The sequence below is a fragment of the Palaemon carinicauda genome, unplaced genomic scaffold, assembly GCF_036898095.1.
Source record: "Palaemon carinicauda isolate YSFRI2023 unplaced genomic scaffold, ASM3689809v2 scaffold16, whole genome shotgun sequence".
Classification (NCBI taxonomy): Eukaryota; Metazoa; Arthropoda; class Malacostraca; order Decapoda; family Palaemonidae; genus Palaemon; species Palaemon carinicauda.
The window spans coordinates 571660-580996 of record NW_027169147.1 but is presented as its reverse complement, the minus strand read 5'-3'; the positions used below and the strand labels follow the sequence as shown (position 1 = coordinate 580996).

At 43.3% G+C, this 9337-nt stretch overlaps 1 protein-coding gene and 1 pseudogene across 1 annotated transcript in view; both read right to left on the bottom strand.

Annotated features, from left to right (window-relative positions):
* LOC137635684 (zinc finger protein 570-like) overlaps nucleotides 1–9337 on the bottom strand; it is a 99120-nt gene that overhangs the window by 46110 nt on the left and 43673 nt on the right. The window lies entirely within an intron of this gene.
* LOC137635686 (zinc finger protein 107-like) overlaps nucleotides 405–9337 on the bottom strand; it is a 135544-nt pseudogene continuing 126611 nt past the window's right edge.

The window sequence follows — 9337 nt, the reverse complement described above, 5'->3', positions numbered from 1 at the left end:
TGTGCTCCTACTATCATCCTTTCTCCATCAAAAACTAAATTTCCATTCTTTATCCATTTGAGTGACTATTCTTTGTCTGTGTAACCTTTTTCTAGTTCTTCTTGCAATCTTCCTATTCTGGTGTTTCAACCTTCCATTCAAAATTTTTCCTCTATAGAAGTGAATCTGTGACTGGTCTTCCTGGCTATCATTGCGGCTGGAGTCTGTTCAGTGTCCTTTGTTTCTTCTAGCAATTCAGCAAAGTTCTTAGCCTGCTTTGTTATTGAAGTTAGTTGGCTCAGGGCTCCATTATGATGTTGGGCTACATTCATGATGTTTTCATCCTCAGAGCCTTTTAAGTATTGCCCTATACTTACTATTGCTGCTCTGTAGGCTTTATTGATTTCGGTTAAGCCTAGTCCACCTTCTCTGCGTGGGAGGTATATTCTGTCCATACACTGGTTTCTATATGTGACTTTGTGCAGGGTGAGAATCTTCCTGGTCTTAACATCTATCTTATCTATCTTTCCTTTAGGCCAGTCTACAATACCAATTTTCTCAGGTGGTAAACGAATCTCTAATTTTTTCCTCGGATACTTGTTTTCTACCTCTGCCCCACCCCTCATACCTTATGTATGGGATGCAGAAGAAGAGTACTTTCTTCTCTGCAAGGGACCATTTAACATTTTGAAATTGTCTCCTTTATTTTTTTGGTTCCTTCCCTTGATGGTTACTGGGGTCCAGGATTAGGACTTAACTGCCCTGATGGACTCCTAAATGTCTAGTGAGTTGTTTCAAAGTAAATGTTTTGCTACAGACATCGCACTTGTATGGCTTCTCTCCTGTGTGAAGTCTTGAATGTACAGTGAGACTTTGTTTCATAATAAATGTTTTGCTACAGACATCGCACTTGTATGGCTTCTTTCATGTGTGAATTCTTGAATGTTTAGTGAGACTGTATTTATGGGTAAATGTTTTTCTACAGACATTACATTTGTATGGCCTCTCTCCCGTGTGAATTCTTGAATGTGTAGTGAGACTTTGTTTTGTAATAAAGGTTTTGCTACAGACATTGCATTTGTATGGCTTCTCTCCCGTGTGAATTCTTGAATGTGTAGTGAAATTTGATTTTGTAATAAATGTTTTGCTACAAACATCACACTTGTATGGCTTCTCTCCTGTATGAACTCTTAAATGTATGGTGAGATGACCTTTTTTAATAAATGTTTTGCTACAGACATTACATTTGTATGGCCTCTCTCCCGTGTGAATTCTAGAATGTGTAATGAGTTCTTGTTGTGTAATAAATGTTTTGCGAAAAATATCACACTTGTATGGCTTCTCTCCTGTGTGAACTCTTAAATGTGGAATGAGATTCTTTTTTATATTAAATGTTTTGCTACAGACATCACATTTGTATGGCTTCTCTCCCGTGTGAATTCTTAAATGGTAAGTGAGATATTGTTTGCAAGTAAATGCTTTGCAACAGATATTGCATTTGTATGGCTTCTCTTCCATGTGAATTCTTAAATGTGTAGTGAGTTGTGCTTTTGAAATAAATGTTTTGCTACAGACATCACATTTGTATGGCCTCTCTCCCGTGTGAATTCTTGAATGTGTAGTTAACTGTGCTTTTGTAATAAATGTTTTGCTACAGACATCACATTTGTATGGCTTCTCTCCCGTGTGAATTCTTGAATGTGTAGTGAACTGTGCTTTTGTAATAAATGTTTTGCTACAGACATTGCATTTGTATGGCTTCTCTCCCGTGTGATTTCTTAAATGCACTGCAAGATTATATTTATTAGAAAACGTTTTCCCACATTCACTGCATGTGCATCGCTTTCTAGCTAGAGCATTGGAGTTAACATTACCAAAGATCCTTTTTTTTATCTGCTTCTCATTTATTTGATTCACCTCTTGATTCAAAACATCTTTCTGTAATAATTCTCTTCCACTGATTACACATAAAAGTCTTCCCTTTTCTTTTCCTTTATCCTCTTTCACAACTGTCCCTAAGTCAGTGTCTACACTTTCCTCATCATCGACATCCCCTTTACACCTTAATGAACCGTTTTCACTCACTGATGCATCGTACTCATAGGAATTTTTCAGGTAGCTTTCGCTAGAATCAAATATTTCTGGCTCTACTTTGAATTCCATTTTTGGATCCAAGAAAAGAGCGCCATCATTAAAGAGAGCAACACTTCCAGACGTATCATTATTTTCTGGATCGACTGCAGGTGAAAATAGATCTTCAATTTCACTTTTCATTGAAAATTCTAAAGGTGGTTCAGAATTCATCATCCTCTCCCTATCACAAGATGACAAACCCCTAAATATTATTTTCAATAGACTTCAAAGAGGAAATTAAGACTAAACTTCCTATTCTCAGCCATCATACTGTACAACAAAAACTTCCAACATGACCCTTTCTTTTCCAGTCTTACATCTCTTGCATATACCTTCAGTAGCTTACAAGCTTTAGCAGCAAGAGGTGGATGATTCCTTCCTTTGAGATGAAAAGTCTGGAAGAAAAGAAAACTACAATCAGTTGGAGAAGAGGAAAACTCAATAAAATTAATGGAGTTTTCTAAAAAATAAAATAAATTCATAAAGTTATGTAATTTGCATTTTTCCTAAACATACAAACCACAGACTTTGATCTGTGTTCTATCGGTTCTTGTTACATATTTCAGGCATCTAAAAATCTCATATCCTCTGTATATTCTATAATCCACAGCATCTCCTGTGACATTATTGGCTTTATTCTTTAAATAGTTTTCCCCTTGCTCTTCAAAAAGACAGAGAGTTTCATCCATTGTCTTATTTTCATTACTGTACTTCCTCTCCAGTCATCATTAAAATTGTCTTGTTAATACTGCTATGCACCTCTGAGCCTTCCTCCAGAATTATGAACAGCAAAAAGATTTATAGTAATCCTGCAGAGACAGGAACATTTACCACAAACTTTTCCATATCACTGCCTCTACCTTTGCTTTGGTTCTACTGTTATGGCAAATTAACATTACTAACAAGTTTTTTCTTTCTGGTTGCCTTTGTGTTGTCCAGTGCCTTCTTAAGACCTACAGATACCCTCCATCCCTGTGAAGATGGACCAGGAATTCTGCAATTTTAGGCTGAGAGGGTCTGGATGAAGAATGACATTTCATCTGGCACCAGCGTAAAAAAAAAAAAAAAAACTGCCTATTTGACTTGATAAACTCAACATGTAGAGCATCACATGGCTTAGGCTAACTAGATGAAAAGCCTTTTTACCTTGAGAACCTCCTGACAGGCTCCAAGCATGAAGATGAAGCATAGGGAGCCCCTGATGAAGACAATGAAAGTGGGGCTGTTTGAGTAGATCTGGTCTCTAGCAATCTAACAGGAGGGTTCACTAGGACCTCAAAAAGGTCTGGGAACCAGTCCTTCCGAGGCCAGGAGGGAGCGATGAGGGCCAAGGAAAGACGACTGGTTTCCCTTGCCTTGATAAAACGCCCAGATCAGAGACAGGGAGGAGGTGTCCACCTGAAGACTTCCTCATCTTGTAAGTGGGCATCTGTCCTCATGTACTGGGGATACTTGAACAAAGGGAAGACCAATTAGTAACAAAAGTTCATTGCTATGACATGGAATAAGAATTGAAAAACAATACAAGACTGAAAAATTATTTGAAAAAAAAAGCCTTCCACTAATTGGCCACCCCTATATCAATACAAAACACAAGTACCTGGTTTTTTTTAGGACACCCACACACCCAAAAATAAGATATAAAATATAAAAGTCCTATTTCAAAATACAGTCCCATTAGGTTTATGATGCAAATTTCTTAGCAATTAACACCAAGAGAGAGCCTTTTTGGTCAAGGTCAAAGTATTCAAACAAAGTACCCAGCTTGAGACATGATAAAGGTCCAAGCTTGTTGCCGTCTGCTGGCCTGGAGGGGGACACTGCAATCTACTGTCCCGAAGAGTACCTTTGAGTGTGCCTCTGCCCCTTCTTGTAGAGTGCCACTACCTGTTCAGGAACTGTTGAGAGCTACTACCACCAGCTAGACTGATGTTTAGCACTGTCGTTTGCCGGCCTGGAGAGTGGAACTAAATGCTGCTGAGGAGAGAGGGGAACTGCCTGGCTGTAGCTACTAGAGCCATTTCGGGCCTACTGGCTTTGGCCGGGTTACCCAAGAACTGCTCCCCTAGTCCACTGTCTGCAGTCTCTGGCGGACTAAAGGGGTTAGTTGTCGGGACAGGCGAGGAAGCAAAGGGTCCATCTCAAGCAGGAGACTCCCAGAAGCCTGGTAAAGGTGGGAGTAATGGTGAGAACAAGGTACATTTCTTTGAGAAATCCTCAGTTCTTACCAGGATTTCCAAGGTCCCTAACCAAACATCAAGCCACAAAGTAGCCTGTATGGGAAGAAGAAGAGTTGGACAAGCCACGTCTAAGATCTCAAAATAGCTCCTCTGCTGCAGACAGGAAGTGGGAGAAGCTTGGTGGTAGAGCCGGAACGTTGCGAGGAGGAGAGCTCAAAGAGCTGTAGGATGATCGTAGCCCTGGCACCCTTCACGCCCTGAGTCCAAGGCAAGGATGCACTGGTCTCTGAGGGCTTCTAGGTGCAAAAGACACCGTGTCTTTTCTCTCTCAGTTGATAAACCCATTGAGAATCCTGATGAGAGTCAGAACCTGACAGAATGCATGGTCCGACTCTTTCTGCTCTACTTCCGACGTTGGACTTGGACTTGCAGCGAAGTCTCCTTTTTCCACCCCCGAGAGCTCTTCTCCAAGTGGGTCGCGCACATCCCTCGAGTGACAGGCTGCATCTGTAGACTTGGAGGTTCTTGAAGAGGACTTAGGAAGAGTCTTGGAATCCTTCGGTTTCTTTCGTGGAAGGAGGAAGGGCTCAAGCATTGAAAGCTGCATTGTCATGTCCCTCCTGACTTCCATGGGTGGTGAACTCTCCGTGCGAGGGGAAACTTCCTCCGAAGGTGGAAGAGAGAAAGCCCCTCCCTGGCATTACCCCCTCGGCAGAGGTGAGGTAGGACAGTGTCCGGTGGAAGATGCAGGAGCAGATCTTGATAGCCTAATAGGAGTCAGCTTTACCCTAGGGGAAGTAACCGCATCTGAGACCTTCTTCCTCTTCAGGGGAGAAGAAGCTGTGGTTCCTTACAGTAGGTCTGCTATAACTGTAAAATGCTCTGAAGAGCTGGCAGACAGAGCAGGCTTGAAGGCTTGCACCACTGCTCTGACCATAGCCCTGAACCAGGGCTGCTGACTGACTGACGCACTGTCAGACAGATCCTCAGAAGGCCCTGAAGGGAAAGGGACCGACAGTTCTCTGAGAGGAGTCTCTGCTGTTGATGGATCCACCTTCGAGGAAGGCAGCTTCGGGATCCTGAACCCTTCTGTGGAGACCCCTCCACCTTTCCATGGCGGTCGCGCTGTAATGCGTTTGCAGGGAGGAGAATGATGCGATGGTGAGCTGGCTACTCGATGTTCCTTCAAACATAGGAACTGTAGAACCTGCTCATGGCCATGGCGCAAGTGGGACAGTGAGAGATAGCGCATTGGGGAGCGCTGGTGGGCCAGAGAGTGCACAGGAGAGCAATAGCGTGCAGTAAGACGCTGAGCAGGATGATGCTGGTGCGGTTTCTAGAGAACGCGCATTACGACGCCACACAGAGGGATGCTGGTGTGCAGTTACCGGTAAATTTGCATGAGCGCGTTGGCGCGCAGGTGAAAACTGGCAAGCTGGAGAGCGCCAATGAGCCAGAGGGTGCTGGTGAGCTGAAGAGAGTTTTAGCACAGGAGAGCGCTGTTGCGCAGTGGACCAGTGGCGCTTGGGAGTGGGGTGACGTACAAGAGAGCGTTTTCGTGCGGGAGAGCGTTGGCGATTCTGATACCGAGGCTGCGCATGAGAGCACCGATGTCTCAGGGAGTGCTGTTGCTCAGGGGAGCGCTAACGAGCTTGAGCTGGAGAGCGGAGTTGCACTGCGAGTGCTGGTGAGCTGGCAAACACTACTCTTTGGAAGGGCAGGGCTGTGCTGGATATCGTTGGCGATCGGGAGATCACTGGAGCATTGGAGGGGGCTGAGGATGAGAAGGAGAAAGCTAGCGGAAAAGGGAACTTCAATGTGCTGGAAAGCGCTGACTCATTGAAGAGAAAGACGTTCTGGAAAGCGTTTTGAGTGCAGGCTGGCTCTGACGAGCTGTTGGAGAGCACAGGTGCATTGCAGGGAGCTGGTAAGCTGGAGAGAGTTGGGGCTCAGCAGAACGCTTAGGTAGAACATCCGAGGATGTACAGGAGATGGGAACAGTGACGGCAGGTCAGGAGGTCGGCTGGTATGTCGAACTGGAACAGGGATGTGCGCTTTGGAAGGGCGAACATCCACTAATGGCGATCGCAAACGATACGCAGAAGAGTCCAGGGCTGAAGTCCGAGGACTATCCGTAGAGTCGTCAAGAGAAGGACCAGGAACAGGCCAAGGTCGAGGGCCAAAACACCACTGAAGCGGCAGCTCCTCTGTGGGCGACGGCTGTGAAGACGAGGCTGAAGAGCCTTTTCAATGATGGTGAAGGGCAACCTTTAAGTCAAAGCAGAGGGCGAGCTCTGCGACGTGGGATCAGCAAGCTGACCTTGAGCAGCAGTCCTCCGAAGAGGACTGTCTATGAGAGAACCCGAGGGGAAGAACTACTCACAGGAGACAGACGATAGACTTAAGTTTCCCCCTCGAAGGATGGACAGAACAGGGGAAACGAAGTCGTCAGCAACAGCAGGAGAGTCTAGAGAGTCAGGGGCGTCGACAGCGGCCACAGAAGACACCTCTGACACCACAACATCGACAAGAATTAGTGGATCTACCTCAGAAGTCAACAACGGCTGCAAACTCGCATTGCAGAGGATAAATTGCAGCAAGAAGTCCTTGAAGGGCGGACTCGGGAGCCGCAAGGACGACCACACCTGTAACACAGAACCCATAGACAAGGCTTTACCCGGGGGGAGAGGTGGGGCCACATCGCTAGGGGAAACAACACCATCTCTTAAGCACAAGGGTTGGCAAAAATTAAAGTCTACACTACTGCTTGACAGTCTCTCAGAAGGGGCCGAACAAGTAGGAGCTTCGGAGGAAGGTCGGGAGGCAGAAGAAGAGATCTTGTGTTTTTTTCCCTTCACACAAAGGAACCTTCAAAAGAGAAATATCCCGCTTTGACAGCTTCTTCCGCCCTTGCCAAAATCTTTCCCACTGGGAGGCAGACACTCATTACACTTATTACCACAATCACACCGTTGACCTCTGCAGGTGGGAGAAAGGGTGTGGCAGTCAGTGCCCATGGCCGACATGAAGGTCCGGCAGGGTTGGCTTTCACGTCCAGGGCAAGTATGCATGGTCGCACAAGACATCACAAACACACACTATTGAAAGAGAAACAAAAAGCATTAATGGCATTCCAAAATATAACTTGGTGAGGATGAAAAACAGCAACAACGTTTACCATCCGAGCCAGAAGCAAAGTAAATTAAATCACCGGTGAGTGAGAGGGAGCGGTAGCAAGCTACCCCCCTATGCCCGCTAACTAGCAGAATGGGTAGTTAAACCTCACTAAATCTTAATGGCTCGTCATTTCAACTTTACTGAAAGTAATACCCCTATTGAATAGGGTAGGTTTGTATTCCAGTTACGGCACATACAAAGAATAATTCAAAGCTATCACTCAATGGCAAGTCAAAAAGGCAATGGAGCAGGAGAGCAGAAATGTCCGTTCTCCACCAAGCCAAAAGCAAAGTAGATGCTCAGCCCAGTGTGTGAGATAACAGGGTAGCCGGCTACCCACAACCTTTCCGCTAACTGGCAGTTTAGGTAATTATCCCTCACAGAAAGTCTTATGGCTCATCTTCCAGCCTCGCCGAAAGTAATATCCCTATAAACAGCGAAGGTATAGAGAGAACAAATATTTGAAAGTTACAAAAAAAAAAATATTGCTTTTAATCCTTCAATCTTCTATTTTTCATATTCAAACACTGACAACTAACTTGACACGAAATTAGACCCAAATGATTGTACTTATTACAGTTAACATTAGGGTGAGCTATGAGTCCAAACAAATTGGATTTCCAAAAACAAACCATGACAGCCTCTGGACATGATTACTGCACTGTACCACAAATACAATCAATATACTGTAAACTTAATTAATAACATCAGATATCTAATTTCGTTAACTCACATTAATACTGAAACCTGTAGAATTTAGTCTTAAATAAATTGGGTTATGGATTTTACCCACAAGACCCAGCCCTGGGACTTGGAATATTACTCAGCAAAACATCTTTAAATCTTAACTTCATTCTTGTGAAACCTGAATACAGTACTGTACTAAGAATGCTGTAAAATCATTTGATGAGAAACTCTCTCTCCAGAAAGACCAATGCAGATTGAAATGTTTGAGAAGAGCAATTGTGGAAATGAAAGAGAAACCAAATATTTAGATATTTTAATGAAGATTCTCCTCTCAAGGACAATCCAATGGAAAATTATAAAACCTAAACTAGTCACTAAGACCATAAAAGAGATCACATCAAGAAAATCACATAAATCTTAAAAAATACTTTTCTACCTTATTACTATACTTATATTCAAACCCCCAAAATGAAGCTATCTCCATACCATAGTACTTTGTAAATAATTGCGTGGCTTCATATTTCAATATGAGCAAACTGGTCTTTAAATCTTCCTTCCCGCTAACATTCATAACTTCACTACAGTACAAGAAGCAGGTAGAATCACCCGTATTAATTTCCAAAAAAGAGAAAATGTCAACAGCATTGTTTCAAAAGGCTTAATGCTGTATATTATTCTCTAAGCTTTATTTAGGCTGTGACCAAGCCAATCAACTACTGCCCCTGCAACTGAATCAGCAGATATTTACAAGTTCAAACTTAGTACAAATGTTTTTCTGTTAACGATGTTTTATTTCCTGGTTTTTATAATGCTTATTAATTCAACAATGTTATCTATCTTGAAATAATCTCATTTTTCTCTTATATAGTTTATTCTTTACATTTCTATTTCTTCACTGCACCAGACTGTCAACTATTTGGTCCCTTGGGCTAGTGGCAATTTGCTTTCGCACCTTGGCGCTTCTAATAGTAATAATTAGGCTAATATGACAAATTTGCAAATAATTTGTATTTTCCTAACTATACAAACCTGGATCTCTTTACAGCGGAGACGCATTTTGGCAACAGCTGGAACTAGCTGTAAAAAGTTTAGCTACTTAGCGAAGGGAGATCGAGAGTTGGACCAACCACTCTGCTCACACCACCACTTGTAACTGAAAGTCACTGTGCAATTGCAGCAGG